The sequence below is a fragment of the Acinonyx jubatus genome, chromosome D2 (genome assembly GCF_027475565.1).
Source record: "Acinonyx jubatus isolate Ajub_Pintada_27869175 chromosome D2, VMU_Ajub_asm_v1.0, whole genome shotgun sequence".
Lineage (NCBI taxonomy): Eukaryota > Metazoa > Chordata > Mammalia > Carnivora > Felidae > Acinonyx > Acinonyx jubatus.
Genome location: NC_069393.1, coordinates 39,455,912 through 39,481,063, shown reverse-complemented (window position 1 = coordinate 39,481,063; position 25,152 = coordinate 39,455,912).

Here is a 25,152-nt window from a genome sequence, read left to right as displayed (position 1 = left end):
CCCAGACTTGGAACAGTTTCTCATTGGTGGAAGGGAGCAGGGTCTCCGAATGGAGGGATTCTTAAACGTCACCTTCCTGCATTTTTTTTTCTGGAACTTGAGCTGCAAGGGCTCAACTCCTCAGAAAAACTATTTAATAGGAAACAATAGTAACACTGACACAGTAACTTAGGATTTAAAACGTGGTTTATGGGTGCTAGTCTTATACACAGCCACGTGAAGTAGGTACTATTGTCCCATTTGCTCAATGAACTAATCCTGTCTCAGAGAGTTCAGTTACTGCCCTGAGTGTCTCCTTAATGAAGGATGGAGTCCCATGTCCCATATGTGGATCTCTGTCTGAGGCCCTGGTCTGTGTCCTGGGAAAATGTAGAGAGCAAAAGATGATCAGGAACCTGAGGGGCAGACGAATATCGGCTCTGTGGCTCTTGGACCCATCACTCTGTTTTCCTTTTGTCTAAAACTGCATCCTGAAGGACCTATCCTAGCATCACGCAACCCACCTCCAGCCACAAACTGTTCCTTTAATTGGAATTGTTCTACCCTGAGCTGGAGTTCCGGTTTCCTATAAAGCACATGTCCCCCTATCCTTAAGAATGGAAGCATCTCCTGTCTTGCTCCTCAAAACTCATTGGGTCCCACTTACACTGCCTATTATTAATTGTAAACCTCACCCACTCTATCCTTCAGCCCTTGTCTTCTCCCTCAGGTTTGCTGTATCCTGTTGTGGTTTTGTGTCTTCGATTCAGCAATTCTTTCTTGGGTTCCCTAAGATGCCAGACCACACAACAGGGTTGGACAACTTGTACCTGTCCAGAAGCCACCCCCAGGGGCGGCGGGTGCTACCACCTGGCTCCCTTACATCTCACAGAAACACCCAGATAGCTCCACCTCACAACTCTGCAGCCCCACCACAATCACAATTGTCTGTCTGTTTTCAAGTACTGTGATTCACCTCGCTCTCTGGCTCTGCTCGTTGTCTTGGTGGTCTGTGTCTTACCAAGGACAGGCCTCTGATTTGCCTACTTCCTCTTCTCTCTGCTCAGAGCTTGAGATGGGGCTTTGTGTCTTGGATCCCGACTCTGGCTACCAGTGCTGGCTGCCCCCTTGTCAAACATCTTCCTCTCTCTGCCCGCCTTGTGCTATGAGCTTCTTCTGGGACAACTCTGCCATTTTGTCTGTTTCCTGCCACCAGGGGTCTACCTGTACTATGATCTATGAATGGTGATTGTTCTGGAGACGTGTTCACTTTGAAGGTACTGCCCTTCTGTTTTTTCCACCTAGCTCCCTTCTTCTCCCTGACAATTCCATGTTCACTCCCTAGCTCTCATCCTCTTGCTGCTTGCGGTTATCCAGGCCCTGAGCCCCCAACCTCCTTCATGAGGCCAAAGAGAAATGAAAATATTTTAACAACAAATGGCAAACTTCACAATGTGGGCTTCTATTCAGTTTTGTTTTGTGATGAATAAGAATTCATGAGGAGAGCTGAGTTACACTAAGACGCCATTGTCTGTCCTGCCCTTCTCAGCCCTTGACAGAAGATGGCTCTTTTCCCACCCCCTTTCTTATAGTCTCTCACCATTTCTCTGACACACTGACCTCAGAGGGAGTATTGGGAGGCATTCCTGTTACTCTGAGAATGAACGAGAAGATTGAGATTTATTGATTTTTAACACTGTCACTGACTCTACAAAAAATAGCCTATTCAATGTGATCAACTTCTTAACCAGAAGACAATGACATGCATTAGAAAGCTTTCCTCTTTCTTTCTTTCTCTTTCTCCTAATAATGTGGTAGATAGGAATGAAACTTGTAAATTTAATATACTGGAAATTTCAAATTAACTCTCAAATGTGGGAGGGTGTTTCACAAACCCATGTTTACCTCTTCACAAAGATAGCATAAAGACTGAGTCTTCTATGATTTTTTTACATAGGTTAGCTTTGGGGCAACCAGTAGAGAAATCATTTACTGGAGGATTAATTGTTATACATAATTTCGTGGCACCGATCACGTGGGTACCTCAGGTTCTTCAGCTGAGTAGATGCTGTATTCATCAGCCCTGCTCTTAACCACCCACCACAGCATTGTCACCTGCAGCCCACACAGCAGCATGCGACCCTGACCGGAAGTCCGTCACTCAGCTCCTTCAAAGGCTTCTGCCATCATCATTATGCTTCTTTGGGTTAGCAGGCATTCATAATGATTCCTCACTGTGTCTGAATCAAAAATGGATGAAACCTTGTCTACGAATCTTAATTCTTCTAGAAAGTGCCTACCCTGAGTATTATATTAAAGGCATCATTGAAGTTCAGATGGAATGGGAAAGTGTGGTTTGTGATATGCTTGCTATCGCTGAGATCTTTCCAGAGTTTGAGATCCAGGACTGTAAATATGACTGCTTCATACCTTTTTTTCGTTTAATTTTTGGCCTTCTGTGATAGCATTCTGTTCTCAATAATGGCAAGCAAATGTTATATCATCCACACATACATCCCACGGCTGCAAATCCTAAGTGAAGAGATGAGCAAGATAAGACATAGTGACATATTCTTTGAAAACCTGCTATGGATTATAAGGCACCTTCATAGTTAGAACATGTAGGAATGCCAAGTTCACGGCCAAGGCTTCGTGTAAGACTTGCGTGCGGAGAATGCACGACCCTCTGTTTTAGAAGATACAGTGGTAATGTACAGTAGCAAGAGAACACACACCCTCAACTTTACAAAATAAGATAAAAAACTGCCATTGTGTATGTTTTACAAGACTTTATTTTTGCATGCCTATAGTTACATATTTCTTTCATGTATTTTTTTAACTCCCTGTTTTCCATAGAAAGATTTGAGAACTTATGTGATTGAAGATCGTTTTGGAATTTCTTTCACTCATGTAACCATGAGCAAGAAATCCAGCCTGTTTTAGGCTCAGTATCTTTATTTTTAAAGTAGAGACCTAGAGATCTTCTCTTTGCAATACTTTGTGATAAGTTAACTTGATTATGAGAGATTGTCGTAAACCCAAAAAGTGTTATGCAGCTCTCTCTCTTTCTCTTTCTGTCTCTCCTTCTTCCTAATTTTATTGTTATTATTATTATAATTATTTTTTTGAGCAGAAAAACACGTAGTATCTGATATGATGCTCAGTTCCTGATACATTATCTAAACTGAACATATTTATTAGAGTAAATGCTGAGTGAAAATCTGGAATCTAGACCAAGGGCAGGATGTTATTCATTGGCTTTCGGTATAGTAACAGTGTTATTATTGAGTAGCTACTACTAATTTGATACAGAGCTAGGTACTTTATGTTAATTATTATTCATGTTAACAAAAACCTTACAAGGTGAAGGATAGATTCCCAATTTATCAATGGAGGAATTTGAGCTTCAGTTTGAAAATACATATAGTCAGCAAATGTCAAAGGCAGAATTTGAATTCAAGGAGGACCAGCTCAGTACTATCTCGTCTTAAATTTCCCCACTATTCCATTCTAACTATCTTAGGAAGGTAACAGTGGAAAGTATAGGTGTTGTGACTAGTCAGAGATTGTTTTCAGAATTTTCTTTAATCATCTGATTGATTTTGGCAGAGAACTTATCTCAAGGCACCTGGTAATAAAATTACTTCTATCAACCAAAGTCCAATTACATTGATCATATTTTTAACAGTTTAGACTACATTTAACACATGCTATTTAAAAAGATTATATACAATCTACACAATGATATTTTAATCATAGCTTTAAAATCCCATATTCAATTAAAATATCTGATATTTATGTTGAAATCTGCTCTTGGCTGTGAAGAGATGATTTATTCATCTTCTCCACTGCTCTTTTCCTGTAATTAAGGTCCTGCTTTGAAACTAACCTGTTCACTGCTAGACTTCAGACCTCTTCTGCCTTGGTGACACATGTCAGATAGGGCCACTATAGCTCTCTCTTCATGCTAGTTGAAGGCACATTCCTTATCCAAGAGGAGGCCAATGTCAGGACATATTCTGGTAAGAAGCCATGGTTGGCAGAAAAGAGGGTGGATAGAACCTTGGCATCTTCCACTCGCAGTGGGCAACTTCCCAACTGGATTCTGGTATAGATCATTGGATAGGAAAAGAGACTAAAGATTAAATGGAGAAAGCAGTTTCATAAATATTCTTCAGGTACCAAGACCAAAGTGACTCACAGAACAGTGGATGTCTTCAAGGGTGCCCCAGGCTAATATGGAATCCTTAAAAGTGCTCTGAGTGGTAAAGTATGATAAAAGCGGCAGAAATCACAGGCCGGGAGAGGTAGTCTAAGAGAGGAGCCTGGGCACAGAGGGAAGGTCAAGAAACTGCTGCCCGTCAGGGCAACCAACCAGGCAGTTGATTAGAATTACGTGTAATTGCCGGGTGATGCCCTACCAATATCCCTGGTAAAGCTTGGTGGGCACGTTAGGGCTTTCTCCTGAACTTTTGATCTTCATTAGCATATTATGCCACACTGAATCTTAGGTTACATTAAATAACTTTCCTTTTATGATAGTTTCCTTCAAAAGTTAACAATATAGTGGCTTTGGGCTTTGGGGGCCATTTTTTCTTCTCTAGCTCTTAAATGCAGTCAGTATTTCTGAACATGTCCGAAGGTATTGGATGCATTCACAGTATATGCTGTAGCCCAAGACTTGTTTCCAGTGTAGAATTTGCAGTCTTGTTTCATCTGAAATACAATTTTAGAAACTACAAAGTTTTAGCAGTTAAAAACGAGACGGGGGCCATCAATTGGTTTTGTAGCACTGGCAGTCACAGTCAGTTCTTCTGTCCTACTTGAGTGGAAGGCAGTAGCTTTATAAACAGGGTCCTGGGACCAAGGCTGGATATATTTCATGCCTACAAATGGCAAGGTTGGTACCTACAAGGTTATACATCAATACCAAGAAGAATAATTTGTAACTGGTTATGAAATTCAAATGGGACAAATAACCATGGAGGACCATGATGAATCACCTATCGATGGGGTCAGAGGAAGAGGAATCTGACAGAATCCTCTTGAGTTCAGGTATCGATTGCAAAATATCAGTCATCTGTAGGTTCAGTTCAGTGAAGTAAGCCAATAGAAAACTTCTAGCAATATGTTCAGGTACAGGAAAGTTAAACAGCATTACTCAAAGCATGTGATTCCAGCTGAATATGCAGCTGACTTTTCTTTTGCCTTAGCAACATCCAGCCTTACTGCATTTTCCATTTCTGCAAAAAAAAATCTCAAGGGCTATTAACCGGTTTACACATACTTTCCCAGAGCAAAGTGACTGGGAAAGAAAATCTCTAAGCTAAACTTCTCTGTCAGATATGCTAAAGTATTTTCTGTACAAATAAACTATGGTGTGTCCAAACAATTTCCTCCGTGCAGCTTGAAGTTGCTCTAAGATGAGAACGATAGTGATTTCTAACCGGATGGATGTATAGTAATGGTAATCGCCTCACAGAAATTAAACTCACTGGGGCTGCAGGGCACTTGGTAAAAGGGTGAGTAATCTCTACTGTCACTCAACGAAAAGATAAAGAGTAACTGGAAGCAGGAATGTCTCAGAATCCATTACCACCCTCCAAAGTCTCAGCTCACCCCACACCTTCCCTGTTCCATTAGTGGTACCAACTTCCAACCGTCTCCAAGCCCAAACCCTGAAGTCATTCTTGCTTTCTCCATCACCTTTATTGGCTCATCCAGTGGGTCTCCAGTCTCTATCTAGCATGCAGACAGCTGTGGCGTTTTAACATCTTTGGGGAGAAGGGTGTGAAAGAGTTGATGAGCCAGAAAAACACACATAGCATATATATAAAGAGTTGACATAATTTCTGGGACTGGAAGGTCTTAGTGACCTTAGTTGTGGACTTCACTGTTAAGCGTGTTAAAATTTGAACATCTCAAAAATATGTCCAGTCATATTCAGGTTTGTGTGTCCTATTGCAATCTTCATCATTTATCATCATTTTCCAATGCTGCCAAACCCTTAAAAATCCAAATCTAAGTTATCTCATTCTTAAAAAAAAAATTATTGACTCCCACTCACTTCCACACAGGGTATGGCTTTTTAGCTTCAACCTTGGTCACTACCCTATTTTCCAGACACAAAAGTTTATATATAGTTTTTAAAACAAGTGATTAATTTTCATACATGAATGTCTTTAATCATAATGTTTCAACTCCATGCAGCTTTCTCTCTTGCCCAGTCACCCCTACACCCCCTACCTAAGGATAAAGATATCCTTTAATCTTTCCCCACCTCCTCCTAGTTCACCTTGAAAATTTCATCTCAACGTTAGTCAATGCCTGACTCAACTTTTTCCTAACTTCTTCACGCAGAATTAAGCACTTCCGTGTTTCTAGTCTGATGATCATTTTATATAAATTGCCTATCACCATATGTCATTCACTGTATTATGATTAGCTCTTTGTATATCTGCCTACCTTGATAGATGGTGAATTTGTGGAGTTCAGACCTCCTTATGCTTTCATCCCCAGCATTTAACATAGTTTGGCAAATAGTGCTCAACACATATTTAAATGAATTAAAAACAAATGTTAGATTAATTTGTCAATTTGGTTTTCAAGGCATTAACCTACCAATGTATAATATTTGGGCTGAATTTCAATCAGCAGGCAATAATATACAGATATTTTTCTTGTTATCACTCTCTCCAGTCCTGAGAGTCCCAAGGATTGGTTTAAGTATGAGGATATTTCAGAGAGAAGAGAAAAATGGTAAAACAGGTGCAATCACCAGACAAACCATCCCTTCTTCAAGTTCTTGTATTTAAGATTTTAGAGGGAAAATAAAAATGCATGCAAGGAAACTGAAATTTCTGCAATTGCCTTTTTATTGATAACATTGGATACAGTCAGCCCTACCTCTAGCGTTGCACCGTTTGATATGGCAGCTATTTAATTTTTAATTTAAAAGCATTAAAATTATATAAAACTAAAAACTCAGTTTCTTGGTAGCACTAGCCACATTTCAAATAACCACATGTGGGGAGGAGTTACCATATTAAACAGTGTAGATATGGAAACTTTCCGTTTATTATCACAGAAAATTCTACTGGACAGTAATCATGTCCCAAACTACTGAAAGAGCCATCTTTGTAAACGTAACGTGTTTGCATCACTCTCATGCTTCAATCCTTTAATGGATTAAGATGATGACCAATATCATCTTAATGATATTGGTCATTTACCAATCATTTACCAAGGTCAAAAGCTTTAATATATATATATGTATATATGTATATATACACACACACACATATATCACTGCCGTTTCTTAATGATCTCTCTAGCTTCATGGCTTTTTCTAGTCCTATATGCCAGAGGAAATGGTGTTCTTGTAAGTCAATAAAATTGGTAGCCTGACCACCTACATGTAAGTTTTACCTGGAATTCCTGCCCATGTGCCTAGTTCCTGTGACTGTTCCAGGCACAACAACATGAAACCTTCCTCGGTGCTCACCAGTGGTGATACTCCCATCTGTGTTCCCACAATTCCATGTGCTTATCTCTCATCACCTAACATGCTGAATTTTCAGGTACAATTTTCCCTGACCAGTAGTGCTCTGCCCTTTAGCTCCATCATATGGTAAGTACAGTTAATAAAGCACTATGACTGATCTTATGAAACAAACAGATCAATATTAAAAACAATGTTCTCTCCATCCATTTTGAGCCCCACAAATGGACATGATACATAAAGTAATTCCTATGCTTGGCAATAGTTTGATTTAGATATCTCTATGCATTACTCTACATTCTATAACTACACTATTCTCTGGTTTACAAATTTATTATCTGACATATCTTCATAAAAACATTTTTATTTTTGAGTTAGTTACATACATTATTTAGTTATCCACATTATTTAATTTATTGGTTTTAGTAATCTTCTACTTTGCCCGCACCAAGATTATGGTTACATATTCAGAGATGCTTTTTTTTAAGCACAAAGAATAATATAAGAAGTTAAAGAAATGTATCACAAGAGGCAATATTCAGAGAAATAATTGGAAAATGTATTATGTTGTCAACATTTAGCCATTATAATCAACTTTAATCATCAAAGCTGCCTCGGAGTCTTTAGTATTTTAACATTAATTTCAAAATAATTTATTCTATTATTACACTGACTTTCATACTAATGTAAATGAACTTAATAAGATGAAACTCATATGTAATGTTAAAACAGAAACATAATAGAAATTGTAACCCAAATGAGTACACTCGAAAGCAAAGAGGTTTTTTTGGCTGGCCTCTGTAGAGGAATTTTCATTTCCTTTAACCCGTATCACAGACTTCTTGTCACATCACCAAAAGGGGAGATAAAAGTTCTAATGAATTTTTTTTGCATTTAAATGATAATTTGTGTTCTGTATGCATCTGCTTTTGAAATGGATGAGAATTGTTCTGAAAACTTGGGCACTCCAGGGTTAAAACTACAATTGTGAACATGACTTGTTCACAGAAATGTCTGCATCCTCCCCTTTGCAGCCTTCATAGCAGAGATTTTTTTCTGGCTTTTCATCTTTATTTCTCAATTAAAGAGAAAATGATCTTTGTTTAATTTTAATTTTTAGAAATTATAAGTAGTACTCAATTAGTCTTTGTCATTAAGTCTAATCTGCATGATTACCTGGGAAATAATGACAAAATTAATGCACCTATTTAACTCTTGAATCCTGGATAAATATTTGTTGATGTTACTTCATTCTAATTAAAAACAGTGAGAATATAAAGCTACACTTTGAATCCAAGGACATGCGCTGTGTATATCTAATGTGGATTTGTCTTTGGGACTTCTTCAGCCTCTCCATGGGTCTTCATCATGAAAATTTGTAACAATTAGCTCATGTTAACTGTGATGTAAAATAAAATATTAAATAAGTAAACTGTAATGTTTTGATACCCTGAAAATATATGAAATGAATATCACAGCTATCAAGTAAACGCATGATAATATAGTGCATTATCTTTCAGGTCAGGCTAATGGAAATACATTTTATGACTTTAATGACCAAATACCCAAACTGAAAGAGAAAGTGGATAAAATAAAGCATATTTATGACGTAGCATTTTTTATCCCTTGTACTAATTGTGTCCTCTACTTTCTGGTAGTATTAACTCTGGCCTTCCCACGCATTCTTCCATTCTACATTACGTATAGACACACACACCTGTACACACACCATGCTCCAGGATGCAGAGTCATTTTATAAGTTACTCTCTAATTGTCGCCAACTATGATACAGTTTTGAAAAATCCAGGTTGTTTCTAACCTTCACCTCATTGGTGTTCGAAGTGTATCACTTGAACGCTTCTGTATTCAAAGTGCCATTGTCTGCAGAATCACTTTTTATCCTTATTGTATTCCTTCTTCCATGGTGTCTTACCTCCTTTCTCTGTAATCATCACCTCACAGGCTCTGCTTGCAGATGAGTTTTCTTTTATATATGCTCCATTGCTATTCTTTCTAAGGCAGCAATTCCAAGGACTATAATGATCTGTGTGTGCTTTTACCCTCCAGGTCATCCCCAAAATTGAGCTTTAAAAGCACAACTGGTGTACAGTTACCATTTGCTATAACCCGGGGTGTCTGTTCTGCCATTACCTGAATTATCTAGTTTGTCTTCCTAGATGGGCTATAATGAAGGCCCTGGAATACAGCAATACATTTTGTAATAAGAGTGTATACTGTCACAATTGCTTTTGACTACAATATCTCCAACAGTAAGTTGGCTGTTTCACATGTCCCACTTTCACTCTTACCATAGAACCTTTCTAAGTATTAAACAACTGTTTCGGAGAAAAATAGAACTCTTTGTACTGAGGTTAGATTTTTTTATGTGGACATCATATCTAAGTAAGCACCTTTCTTGCACTCTATTTCTCTTATAGGGGTCATGGATGACCTTGCCCTAAATGTTATTAAAATATTTTGCTAATATAGTGCAAAGTGTTGAAAATTTTTCTCTCTGAAATCAGACCACCGGATTTGAGTCCTAATTCTACCTCTACTATCCATGAGACTACTATGTCAGTTTCCCAGGTTTTCATCGGTTTCCATCTGTAACATGAAAGTAATGACAGTATCTTCCACATAAAATTGGGAAGATTAAATAATTCATAAAAGTACCAGACAGACAAATTCACGAAAGTACTTAATGAGAGTGCCTGAAAGAGTTAGCTTTCTATGAAGGCTACTTGTGATAATTTTTAGGAAGTAGAAATAAGATTTCTAATACAAAGCCTATCTACTCTCACTATGAATTTAGCACCCTGATTAAGTGAAATTTTGCAAATGTAAGTATTTATAGTTCATTTGAACCAAACATCTCTTAACAACTTTTGCTTACCCATTACCTGCCTAGGTCCTTGTGTTGTATATGGCAGGCATATACAATTTTTCTTCTCTGATGGTGAGAGAGATGAATGATATTACGAATGAATAAAAACATTATATGAACAGCTAGTTGAAATGATAATATAAGTGAGTAAAATGCCAATCCTTTTTATCATATTACTTTACTCATTAATTCATACAAAAGTAACCATTCTCCTTTTAAATATTCATTACACTAAAGTAGAATAAAATATAGTTATCCCAAAGCCTCTGGACAACTTTGGTGAGGCAAGGTCCACTGTGCCCACAACCTTTGGCCTGAAAGGGCTCCAGTTAGAATCCTCCCGTCTTATCTTCTCTCCCTGTGCATGTCTTCATGACTGATCTGTACCATCGGATAGAAATTGAGCTCTGAGGCATCCAGTAATCAGGAAGGAGAAAAAGGAAGGGATTATATTGTAAAGTGAATATACTGCTTATTTAGCATCGCTTCCTTGGAGAGACCACCTTTCTCTATAGTCCTGGTAAAGCTGTGAGTCCTAGGCAGACCTCTTGTGTCCAAAACACAGGTAGGCAATGACTCTCATTTGGGCAGCCAGAGCCCTTCACGAGGCATCTCTGAAAATGCTGGTGGGAAAGACTATTTTCTTCTTTGGGGACAAGAAGCTTCCAGGATGGGAATTTGGGGCTGTCAGAGCCAACTTCCCTGACCACATGGAAGAAGCCCATATGTTTTAGGAAAGAATCAGGTCAGCCTTCAGAAAGAAATAGATATAAGAAATTGCAAGAAAGAGAGAAACTTAGTAACTTCTTTGGAAACCCTGGATGTAACTGTGTTTGAAACCACTTCCTACGCTTCCTCCAGGAGCTTCCCACTTACTGAAGCCAATATAGTCTCTTTTTTTACTCAGGTTTATTTGAGTTGTATAATTGTCACTTTTCTACAGGAAGTGTCCTGATTAATTTAGCTAAGGAAAAACATTGAGATAGCTTTGCCTTTAATTATTCCCTAGTGTCCAAGGAAAAGAAAGAAAAAATTAGAAGAGAAACCATGAACTATAAGTAAGACATTTTCTTCTTTCAGTTAACCATACATTTGTAAAATATTTATTGAGTGCTGAATATATGCTAGGCATTGTTTCCTAGTTGCTTGGGAGAGATCAATACACAAACAGGCAAATATTATTGTCCTTGTAGAACTTATATTCTAAGGGAGAGAGGCAGCCAATAGGAAAACATAATAGGTAAGTGTATTTATAGTTTTTTGAAGGTCATATTGCTGGCGGAATGTGGTTTGGAAAATGGAGTAGAATGTGTGTATTGGGTGGGCTAAGGTAGCCATTTGGTATAGGGAGGTCAGGATGGCCTATTTGAGAAGATAAGATTTGAGCAAACATTTGAAGGAAGTGGACAAGGAGAGTTCTCCAGTTGTAGGGCACAGCCAGTGCAAGGGCCCCAAGGTGAAAACATCCCTGAAAAATTTGAGGAAAAAATGGAGTTGAGAGTGAGTCTAACAGAATCAACACAAAGGACAATAGAAGAAGAGACACCAGAGAAGTGATAAGGATCATCTCCCAGAGGGCTTTGTGGGTCATTTAAATTTTATTCTCAATGACATGGGAAGTCACTGAGAATATTATTTTTTGAATAGAAGATTACCATCATATGATCTCAAATTTAAAAGTATGTTCTATTGTTCTTTTGAGACCAGGCTTTGGAATGTGTAGAGGCAAGTACAGAAGAAGGGAGACAGGAAGATATTCCAATGATTCGGGTGGGAGGTGTTGGTAACTTGTCCAGAGTGGAGAGCAGTGGAGGAGTGTGAGATCACTAATTAGCATGTATATTTTGAATGTAGAATTTGCGGTATTTCCTTGTAGATTTGACATGGAGTGTGACAGGAAGGAGAAGAGATAAGGAAGATGTCAAGATTTCTGCTGAGATAAGGAAAGCTTCAGAAGGATTTTTTTGGGAATGATAAAGAGTTTAATTTTGGAAATGTTCTGTTTGAGATGACCAACAGATCCACAAATGGAGATGTTTAATAAACATTGTAAGTCTGTAGTTCAGGAGGAGTGAGGTCTAATCTGGAAACATAATAATGGAAACTGTTGACTCACGATGGGCTTTATGTCATTAGACTGTTTTTGATAACTGTGAGTATCATTCTTGGATAAATGAAGAGGACCAGGGATTGAGCCTGGGATATTTAATATCAAGAGTTAAGGTAGACAAGGGAGACTTAGCAAAATAAGATTAAAAGTAACCAGTGAATTAGGAAAAAACAAAAAGTGCCTAGTATCTGAGAAGCCATGTGCAGAAAGTGTAATGAGGAGAAGAATGAGCCAAGTCAAAAAATAATGAGTCAAGTAAAGTAAGAATTGAGAACTGAGCATTGAATTTGATGCCCTTGTCATATGGTGACCTTGACAAAGTATTTTTGTGGTGTGTGAAGAGGGGAATAGCTAAAAATGATCAGAGTAATGGTAGCAAAGTATGAGAAAAGAACAATTTGAAACAATGAGTGCAGACAACAGATTCAAGGTTTCAGCGAAGGGGAGCAAAGACATGGAGTGGTAGCTGATAATTCAAGAGAGGGTTTGCTTTTCCTTTTCTTTCCTTTTAAGATAAGAGAAAATAACATTTTTTTTTCTGATGGGAATGACCCAGAAGAAGAAAGAACAATTGATGATGTAAGAGTGAAAAACAAAGAAAAGTGCTGGAGTGATGCCCTTGAATATATAAGGTAGAGGATGGGCCATAGCTAATGAAGAACTGACTTTATAAAGTCAGGATCATGGATAGTTAATTTGTAGTGAAATGTGTGAATGCAGAGTATGTGAATGCAGAGTATGTGACACAGAGTAGGTAGACAGGGGGATGGGATCTACATAAGAGAAGACCCAATATTCTCGATGAATTGGGTAACAAGGTTATCAACTGGGAATGAGAATGTGGAAGGAGGTGTCACGGATTGCTAGGAGAGGGGAAGATGTGTGAGAAAATGAAGGATATAAGGAAGAGAGAGCAAATGGGTAGGCTAAGCAGACTACAGGTACCTTGCAGCATTAGGGTCGATTTGAAATTTATGGCTATGTCTTTAGAAGAGACCAATGAGTCAAGTTTTATGCTATGTTTCAACTACATTCAGTTTTATGAACACAGGCATAGAATAGAAAGAATTGGGTTAAACAGGATCATAGTTTTACCAAATGAATACCATAAAGTAAGAAAGAACAGGAAAATGTGTATATGCAATACAGTAATTATGCTTGGCCATGTAGTATGTCGAAGAAAGGAGGGAGAAGGTTGTGAAAGGGTGAGGGATAAATTTTGCAGGACCAATGCAGGGGAACCTGGTAGGGTTAAGAATAGTTGCAAGCCAGTATACTAGAATTAATGAGTTGGAAACAGAAAAAAAAAAAACCAGTAATTACCCAGAATACAACACATGTTAAAGATATTATGGAGGAGTAGCTTGTATTACAGTTATAAGGTCTGAAATGTATGACCATAGGACTGAGTGACTGAGATGTGGTGGGAGACAATGTCCTCGGAGGACAGTATATTAAGGAAGTAGTAGGTGAAGATACTGAAAACATCATTTATATGCACATTGACATTCCAAAGACTTAGGGCAGAATATTAGCAAGAATGGCAAGAAGCAAGAAGCTAAAATCATTGACACATGAGGGGGAAATGGTTTATTATGAAAAAGGAGAATAATAATTCCAAAGGACCTCAGACTCCTTTGGGGCCATTCTGAGAGGAACGCTCTATCACAGTGCAGTGATTTATGAGATATATTAAAGAACAATTACTTAATGACATTATATCTGAGTTTCAATGTCTATGTGGATTTTCAATTTAGGATGAATTTAAGAAATTTGGGGAAATTTGGTTTTTTGTGAATAATTGTACTTAATGCATATTGTTCCCAAAATCTTTGCCCTGATTTCAGATTTCCCTGTGTGGTTTATGGGGAGTTGGTGATATGCTGTGTCAAGTTTAAGGACTGAATTGTTTTACATACTGATGGCTAATGAGGATAAGAAGACAGCTAGCTTTTGTCTATTAGGATTTCTTTTCTTTTCTTTCCTCCTTTTATTTATATATTTTTGTTTGAGAGAATGCTACAGGGTATTTCTGAGGTCTTACGTAATCCATCAACAGCTGATGAAGAAGGTAGTTGCGGATAACAGACTATTTGGTCTAATTAGCTGATGTAGATGATATAATTTATAACATAAATAAATGTCAGCTACAAAACAGATGTGTACTCAACAGAAACTCTTTTTTTTGTAACAGAATAATTTTCTTTATGAGCTCTCATTTCTATTTGGCAGTAAAAACTTTAATGTCAACACCTTCTGATATACTAAGTCTGATTCGGTAGGGTTTTGTTTGAAATTAAATACTATTTTCTGATTTACTGTCCAGTCCTAAGACACCACATCATTATTGCCTCTTCCCTTCCCTCTGGGTTTCCTAACATCCATGCAGAATTTACATGTCACTCTAGGAAGGTATTGAAGAGAATGGGGCATACGTGTATGGTCTCTGGTATTAGGTATGGTTGCCACTGATTCTGGTTATTGAGTCGGCTAAGAGAATGAGTACCTGGGATGGGATGAAAGATATCCTATTGTTTGAGGAAGGCATTTCAAAGTGCTGAAAGACCAAGATATTGGAGGAATCCTCTACACGTGCGTTGAAATAATAAATAATTAATACAAGGGTAGCTCTCTGCTTTTTTGGGTGCCCTTTCTTTGTATCATAACTGGCCATCCAGGAGGTTGTCATCCCAGGTCATATTTTCTGGCAATGCCATCAGCTTATTTTGGTATAAGATGAAAGGACTAGGAGTAGGAGAAAAAGAAAGAGGACATCGTAGATGGCAATGCTCAGTACAGTCTGACACTAGGGTAGAATAATCTCCAAATTCAGTCATTTGGGATGCTGTGTTTTTATTCTAAGCTGGATGGTGTCTTCATTTCAAACCATGTCTTTAATTATGACACTCAGATTGAGGCAAATCTTTCAGAAGCCCCAGGTAGCAGAAGAAAACTTGATGCTTGATATAGTCTTATTTATTATGAGTTTTGAAAATGCATGCAAAGAGAATTCTTAACATGGTAGATCATCTTCAAGAGATACTAAGTGTCACCTCTCTCACACCTCTCTGAGGCAAGGGGCACAAGAATAGAATGTGACAACAGACGATTTCCAATTTTCTGCCCTTCCTCATTCACATGTCCTGTTGTATGTATGAGAGTGGATTAAAGAAGTGGCGTGGGCTAAATAAGCATTTGTGAGCATTTTGATAAAAAGTATGCCTGACCCTGTAAGCTTTTCATCAATTTGACTCATCAGTACTAGAATAACATTAGGCCAAACTGTCAACAAGCAAGTAGCCAAGAGAACCATGGATACTGAAATAGGGAAAGAGCCATTTGTCTCTTACCTTGCATAAGGACTGGTGGGGAAAACCTATGGGAAGCTGAAAATTATTGCGACATAAAATCTAGGAAGGCCTGGGGGTTGGGCTCCATCAGAGCCACTATAAGGCAAGGAAATCTATGATGTTCATTTCTAAGGGTCTCTGGCAGAAAGACCAGATGCTCCATCCATAAACTACTAAACTATTACTTAATAAACTTAATAAACTGCATACTCAAGCTGCAAACATGTGGCAGCTCCACTGAATTATAACTTCAGCATTAAGTATTGATTGGGTTGAGTAACAGACGTACTGTGAGAAATATCCAATCAGTTTCATCTTCAGACCGTGGACATTATCTCCAAGAAGGGGAAACAGGCTATTGAGTGCTACAAAGAGTGTATTTATGTTGGAGCATGGCCTGCTATTAGTCTTGATCAGCTCCTGATGTCTGTGACCATGGAACCCATGAATTAGTCAATTATAATCCTTTAGCAGATTCGCTCATGCTGGTTATATTTTGATCAAGAAGTCATATCTAGGACAGATGTAAAGAGTAAGAAATATTTAGATTATTAGAAATCTAAAATTTTAGGGCTGCTTTTATTATCTTTAAATACCCACATAATTTAAGAGTTTTGTTAGACCTACTAAGAATTTTCAATCCAACAGAGGGGAGAGGGGAGGTGATATTTGGAATTATTCATCCATGAAATAGAAAAGCCAGCATTTCTGTTACCACCTTGCTCATGGTGAAAGGGCAGGGATCTTTGGGGTAATTAAAACATGTTTCCTGCTTTGGGGTAATTAAAACATGTTTCCTGCTTTGGGGTAATTAAAACATGTTATGCCAGAAAATGCTGATTAGTACTCACTTTCCAACCTCCTTCTTTTGTTTTTAATATAACTCACAATAAAACACGGTCGTTCAAGGGAAGACTTCATTTTCATCTTTTCCTTGATATTATGTGTGGCTATACAGCTAAGTTTCAACCAAGGGAATGTGAGCATTTGTAATGAGCACCATTTTTGAGCCCTGTCTTTAAAGAGAATAGGTATGAATTCCACTTTCCTTGCTCTCTCTCTCCCCTGTTTAGAAAGCATTTTTTGATGATAGGAGTTAAAGCAATCATTTTAGGACATGAGATGGAATGCACATATTCGGGATGGCAGAGCAAAAAACCAGAAAGGGTCCAGTCTACAATATCAGCCCTTGATTCTCAGGCTTGGACCATTACGTGAGGAACAAATCTCCACTTGTTTAAGCTATATATAACATGTTATTTTGATCTTAGATTCAATAACTGAATAGATAAAATGGCTATTACAGAAGCAAATGACTATGTTCTAGGAGTATGCTTGAAAGACTAATTTGGTGACAGCTATGGCTATGTAGCATTAAAAAAATCAGTATGACACTCACGTTCAGTGTCACGAGACACAGAAGTTGGTAGTTTCAGAAAAAAAACACTTAGCAAATTAGAAGTTGTTTCATATTTGAAAGTGAAACCATTAGCATCCTTGTTTATGAAGTATGACTAATGGTCAAAGGTAAGGTGGTCAAGCTGCTGCATTGGGTTCATCTTCTGTTTACTTGTGTTCACTTTTGGGAGCATGTGGACAGGACAAGAAGACCCAGGACTTTATTAACCAATGGAGCTCCAAAACAGGTAAAAGACACCTCACTCTGTCCCTTGTAGAAAATGGGAGAGTGGAAACTCACCTGTGACTCTTTGAAAGGTGACTAACTGATGTGGATAGGGGCAGGAATCCTGCAACAGTGATACAAGGAGACCCAAAACTGTCTTTTATATACCTTAATATAGATACAACAAGCATCCGAAATTAAAAAAAAAGTACCATTCACCCCAAGAAGCCTATATTCTAGAGTCTTACTCTAGCTGTAAGATTAGAGAATTTACCATCTCCTTTTTTAAATGTTTTTCTTTCTTTTGTTAAATGTTATATTACTTCTCTTAAATGAAGGGGAATTTCTAGTTTTCATATATTTACTGCTAATACACCTTGGGATTCCCAATTTTTAGAGACAAGTCACAGACTCTCCTTTTACTCTGGGGAAAAAAATGAGAATGCCAATATTCCCTATGATTTACTTACTTTATTGAAGTACTGTCCATTTTTCCAAATACAGTTCTGTTAAAGGAATCCACTCTGCAGGTGGGAACTTCAGTAGAGAACTTACATTCACCATATTCTATGCTTAGCTGAGGATTTTGACAGTCACACTGATGGTACAGTCATAAAAGGATAGGTCCAGTTTTCTGGTAAAGCAAAAGGAGAAATTGTTCTGCTTCTTGGAAGTGTTGAATGAATTGAGAAAATGCTTAAGGTAATCACAATGGCTTATTCTGGTAAGAAGGTAGCTGTAGTAATTTTTATTTTTTTTCTTTTGTGTATTGATTTTATCTCTCTCCACGATGATTAATGAGATGAAATACTCATCTAATGACTGATTGAATTTTATTAGTTAACAAAAATCTTTGCAAGAGCTTATCAAAAGGAAATATTTAACTACATTATTTTGTTGTATTAACTCTAACCATATTTGTCTATTTAGTTTACATAACATGAAGAAAGCTAGTACTGCTAACCTGGGATATGATGTGAATATGAAGAAACCCTAGGAGTTTAGATAAATTGATAAATGGCAAATTGGGATCTTTCCATAAAAGATTGTTATATTTTGAAAGGAACTTGAAATTCGTCAAGTTTCTCATTTTACATGTGCTAAATTTTGTGGAGAAGAAAACCGTATTCAGTTTAGAAGAAATTACCCTTTCCATATCAGACAATGAGTTGATAAGACAGAACTAGATATATTTTGAAAGTATAATAGTATTATAGTAACTTAATCATCACCAAACTATATCTATTCTTAGAGTTGGAATTCCGAATTGACTATTTCCCCTTACTTTATACACTTTAGAATATTTTAATTTTTATTTTGTATTTTTAACCAAATCTTTAGTGTTTCTTTCAGAGGTTACTATGAATGAGAATTATTACATTTAGTTGTTTCTAATACACCATCTATAGAATACCTACTTCATTTGATTTTTATATCTGAAATTGTAAGGTACTTTTGCAGATGTTGAAAGTATATTACAGAGAGATTAAATCACCTTCCTAAGGTCAGATGTAGATGAAAGTAGGGTTCAATCACCCATGTTCTGAATCCAAAAGTTTGCTCTTTTTGTGATATTCTCCTATTCTAGAAGCTAAGGATGTAACATATTTCCAAGGTGGGGTGTGATTCACTGTTTATTTTTTTTTCATTTTAAGTCTTATATTTTATATATATATATGGTGATTATCTTTGAGTAGTATGGAAACCAGAGAAATTTTAATCAGTGGTCAAAACTTGAAATTTTGGTCAAAACTTTCATAACATATCTATGTTCTTAGTGTCAAAAAAGTGGATCTAAAAAGGATAAAAGAACCAGACCTTCCAGATTGTTATCCTCCATCTAAATTCCAGGAGAAATCTTCACCAGATTTTGGTCTCTTACCTGTAATATATATTTTCAGATGATGCTGTATGATGGGATAAGGAGAGTGGTCATGACACCATTTTTAGATAGCAGTTATTCTTGGCCGGTAGTAGATTCCAGAAAACTACTGCTGGGAATGAGTAACATTATAAGCTATGATATAATGAAAAGTTTGAGTAATCAGACCTAGGTTCCAAGCTGGCTTTACTATTGATTGCTGTGTGTACTTGGGTAAATTAAGTAACTTCTCTGATCTTGCAGATTTGAGAATGGTAAGGCTTTTGAAGGGTCCATTCCGGGATTTGACAGATAATAAGTGGCCTATGTATGCTAAATTCCTTTCTAGAACTTGAAACTAAATGTGAGGAGCAGCAAGAAGTTAAAAGACAAAGAATAATTTATTATTTTATTATTTATTATTATTTATTTATTTATTATTTTTCACCAAATTGTTTTGTTGTTTGCTGTTGATATTTCAACCTAATTACACAGCTATTGTGGAATTATACTAACATAGTCTTCAACATTAGAAAGCTTGGAATTCTTTTTAGGGCTGTGGATTTCTCCAATTAAAACAAGTTAACTGTGCTGAGTTTCAGTTTCCTCTGTTGTGAACCAGGAAATATCTTCTTTACAGGATTATCTTAAGGATTAACCATGGTTAAATACTATAACAGTTATAAAAATAATTTTTCAATTATATGGTACAATATAAACACACAGGCTATTTTTGTCACTTTTATTATTACTATCATTTTCAGTTCTTGTGACTTTGAAGACCTATGAAAAGACACCTAAGAAAATTCACTGAATAATAAAATTTATTAACAAATTTTGTAATTTACTGAATAAAATAAAAATTTACTGGACATTAATGTGCTTCCTATTTCATAGGACAAAATCAAGGAAAAGGTCTAAGGGAAAGTATGAAAACAGGACTAAGAAAAGCCCTTACATTTTTCCCGAAATAAGTGTGGTATTTAAGAATGCATACTGTATTATACGACGTGCAAATTTTTAAAAAAGAGATAGACAGTAGGTTAAAACCTGCCTTCTTTTCAATTCTATAATCAGTCTTTTCAAACATGAAAAACTGTGACATTCTATTTAAGATAGTGAGTAGTCTGTTAAGAATTATCTTTTCAAAATTCTCACCCTGTTTTCCATAATTCATAACAAAATCACATCTCCTATTTACGTGGGAACTGTTTGCTCCAAATGCTACATCTCTCTCCGGATCTCTCATAATCAGCCCGAGATGTGCTCGTGCTGGAGCATCACAGCAGTAACCACAGCCAAGAGCGCAGGATTTCTAAACTTGATTAGTTTCTGCAATTTATATTTCATCATTGACATATCATTCTTTAAATAGATCAAGGACTATGAATGTTTGAGATGAAATTTACACATTTAATAACTGAAGAAGATCACTCATTTCTTCAAGAAATTAATTCACTTCTAATGAAGAATGAAAGACTGTCTGAATCATTCATTAGTTTAACCTTTTCCATCTCCTAGAAATCAACCCTTCATTTGTAGACTATACAAAGAAAGTATTATTTTCCATACACTTAATACTTGATCAAAATCATGATTTCAAATTTTAACTAGGCGTTTTACCTTAAACATTGTATTTTACTTAATTACTAAAATCTGAATATTAGACAAATTGAGAATAAATAAAATTGGCATTGAGTCATACTTTTATAATTTCTTCTAAAATACTTATCACGACTTATTATGAAAGGAAAGCGCTCTCAACAAACACCAAGATAGAGTACCTTTTGCAAGATTTTGTAAAGTAATTTAAACTAAAAGGTTATGTAAGAACCCACCTTATGTAGAACCCACAATGTTTTATATACAGAGAAAATTTGCCAGATGAGTCCTCTGATCAAAGAGACTTAATTCGTCTTTATTCCTTGTAGGTTTAAAACCCCAGGAACTGTACCAATTTGAAAACTGTTCCTCCCGTGTATTATCTGCATACCCTGGTGTGTGTGTGTGTGTGTGTGTGTGTGTGCTACCACCTATAGCTCTTGCTTATTTGCCCCACTTTTATCACTTCCCATTTTGCTAAGATTTGGCAACAATATCAGCAACCAAAAAAATAAGGCAGGGTGTAGAAGGCCCTGAAGTAAGATTTTACCCTGTTTATTTCCTCTGATAGGGTCAGAAAGAGAAATGATGTTTTACAGGGATAGCAGATTGTATCACCCATTATTTACTATTAGCTAATTCAAATGCACTTTATTCCTTGATGTCCAAAAATTTCAACTGCATTGATCCAGCCATCGTTCACATTTCATTAATGTTTCCATGTTACAACAACTCATTGAATATTCAGATTCATAACTTTTGATAAGAAAATTATTCTTTGATGAAAAATATGTGAATTTTCCATTTGACATGTAATAATATGATATAATACTGAGTATGCATTAAGCATGAACTACAGCCAGGATGTTTTAATCACTTTATATGTATTACCACATTTAATATTCAAAACAATTCTATGAGAGAGACATTACTATTATGCCTATTTCTCAAATGATGGCAGTGGGGTGTAGTGAGAATAAATATAGTGCTCAATATTGCAACCCTGTGTGTGGTGAGAAAGGACCCTAAAGTGGAGGCAAAACTTGAGCATAGACCTCCCAGAGTTCTTGCCCACAGTGTTCTACTGCTCGTCTGTTCTTTTGAAGGACACAAAGATCTGCCTTTGTGTCTCCATGCTCTGTCTTCCACATTTATCAACTTCTCTGGGTATGTTAAGTCTTTGTACTTTTCTTTTACATGGCACAGATCATCTTAAACTTTTCCTCCACATATGAATTCAGTATTCTGAATTTGATAACATTTTTTAAAATTTTGATGGCATTATATTTCTTTACTTTCTTAATATTTGGAGTTCATTTTAAATTATTTCCTTAAGAGTGGAAAGCAGCTGGTTTCTCACAGTAGTTGTGTTTTCTGCTTATTGAATTACTATCATCATAATCTTTACTGTCATCATCATCACCCTGTTCCTTTTATACTACACTTGGTTTATTATCTGCTGTTGAGAATTTGTAGTGTCTCATGCCTTCAGGTAGAGGCCCCTCCATTTTTCTCATGGCTTGTCTGTGTCATCAAGACTTGCCTTGATTGATCCAAAACCTGCATAATTCCTATGGGCATCATCATTTTCTAGTTGCAATTATGATGTGTTTTCCAACCTGTTATCGTTTCAGTTTGGTAATGTTAGTAGGATTCTATCCAAAGGGTTAAGACATCTGCTTTTATGCCCCATGTTCTCCTAAAGTCAAAATTTCATGTCCTCTTGAAGCTTATTAAAAGCATAATTAGATTGCACTCAATTTTTCTCTTCTCCCTCACAGTAAAGCAGTTTATGAAGGAGATAGTTGCAATACTGGGTCATGGTTTAAAATTGTTTTTAACACATTAGGTTGGTGAAAGGTATTCTTTAAATTTTACCATCCCAAAAGGAAGTAGCAGGAGCTGAGTTAGTTACCTTAGGATAGGCCACAGTAATAAAGACTCAAATGTATAATTTGGCAACATAATAGATATTTTTTGATTGCTCACATCAAAGTCCATGGTGGTTCCATTTTCTGGGCAAGAGAAGGGGAAGGATGGGCAAGCTATATGCAATGTAGCCATTGGAGGATCCATGCTGAGAGTAGCTCTGTTATGCTTAACACGTGGCTTCCTTCCTAGGAGGCTTGGTTTGCCATCAGTCAATGGAGAATGATGTGGAACAGCACAAGAGGATTTTTTTGGCCAAGTCTGGAAAAGTCATATATCACATCTCACTTTCCATGTGTTACAGCTGACTGTAAAAGAGTTTGAGGAATATTGTCTATGTGCCATCCCAGAAAGAAGAGACAATGTTTTTGTGGGAAATAGCAGCATATTATGTTTCATAGAGTATGATCTTGCCTATTTACAAATTTGTCTGCAGTGTGTGGGTTTTATATCTGTTTGCACAGTGTATATGCTGGGCTCAGAATCTACCCTGAGCTTCCCTATTAATTGTAGCCTGCATTGTAATGCTTTGCACAGGAGCCTCCTTTTCATGGATAGGGGAAAGATACCCAAACACCACACCCCCATCTCCCAAATGGTATTGCTTCCACATCATCTAGGGTTGTATTAGCTGTTAGTTGTACTCTGCTCACCAACTTTTCAGCATTCTCTTTTTCACAATTTAGAGACTTAAGCCCTAGTCTTTTTCTTGTGAAAACTAAGTTCTAGACTTAGAAAAATGGTTAGCACTGTCTTGACTTCACAAAATTTTTCACTAATAATAGAGTTTTCTACTCTTCAAATGCAGCATTTAAGTGGAAAACTGGGATGGGGTTAGTCATCCATTCTCATTTTGCCTTTTTACTTAGAAACAAGAAAGTAGCATTTCATGCTAAGGTTTTTCTTGTTTTCTAATAAAGCCTGTGAAAGATCTTATGATTGAAGAGAACAAGCAACTTTTTGGGTATCTGGTTTTTTTTCAAGTTTATTTATTTATTTTGAGAGAGTGTGAACAGCATAGGGGCAAAGAGAGAGAGAGAGAATCTTAAGCAGATTCCACACTGTCAGTGCAGAACCCAACACAGGGCTCAAACTCACGAACCGTGACATCATGCCCTGAGCCGAAATCAAGAGTCAGAAGATCAGCTGACTAAGCCACCCAGGTGCTCCCTTTAGCATATCTTGTGTTTATGTTTTCATTACACTTCTCATTTTGCTTAAATTGAGATATACTTATAATCTTTAAATAAAGACTGTAGGTCATAATTTTGTCTTCTAAAGATATGAGAATTTCCATTATTGAGAAGATGCGTTAACAAAATATAATTTCCAAACAATTGAAGACTCCATGGCGGCCATTCAAAAGCTGTTTGTTGCCCCAACAGACTGTGGGAAGAGACATAATATGAGTTCTGCCTTCTTGGTGCAGAAGAAATGAATGGACTCTGTCTGGATTGAGGATTTGTGAATGCTGCCATTAAGGCCTTTGTCATTTCTTCTGCATTTGTCTAGATTGCACTGTCTTCAGATGAATAGCAAAGACCCAGTTATAGGATGTAATGATCATTCAGATTCAAACTTGGCAAGCTAAGCTGAGTGGAATTAGATCCTGATTTTCAGTTATTCTATTTTAAAAGCACAGTATTAAACTTAAATAGAAAAGGATTATTTACTTGATATTAATATGCATAGCATTTAAAAATTATGCAATGTTTCAGTATCAGTTTTGAAACACAGATTAAAATAATTTACCATGTCTTTTTTCTTTCAGGACTACCCGGAGATTTTGATGCAGAGCAAGAATGCCTTATTTTCCTGCTTTGTTTCGCGACTTTTTCATACTATGATCATGGACATCTCCCGAAGGATCACTCTGCAGAGTACGTTTTAGAGATGCAAACAAAAACATAAAAATAAACCAAAGCTATAATTTCTTACATTCTCATAACCTTTTAACTATTACTTTAATCCTGCTCTTACCTTATATATGATTATTAGGAGTGTTTGCACCCACTAAGAACCAACCACATTTCCTTGACAAACTGTTAATAACTTGGACATGCTTTCAAAACACCAGGCATACTTTGCATCCCAAAACCTGACATCTCCTCACACAATAAAAGGGGGACTGCCAGCATCAGGGAGGAAGAGTTTGGTGGTCATTTTCTTTCATTCTGCTATTTGACTGTGTATCTCTTCTTTTATGATCAGATGCCATGAAAGGATGAGAACATCTTTGTAGTAGCATGAACTTAATAAGCTGGGAGAAAGCTGTGGGTGCGTTCTGACTGGCTAAAAGCTTTCTTGTC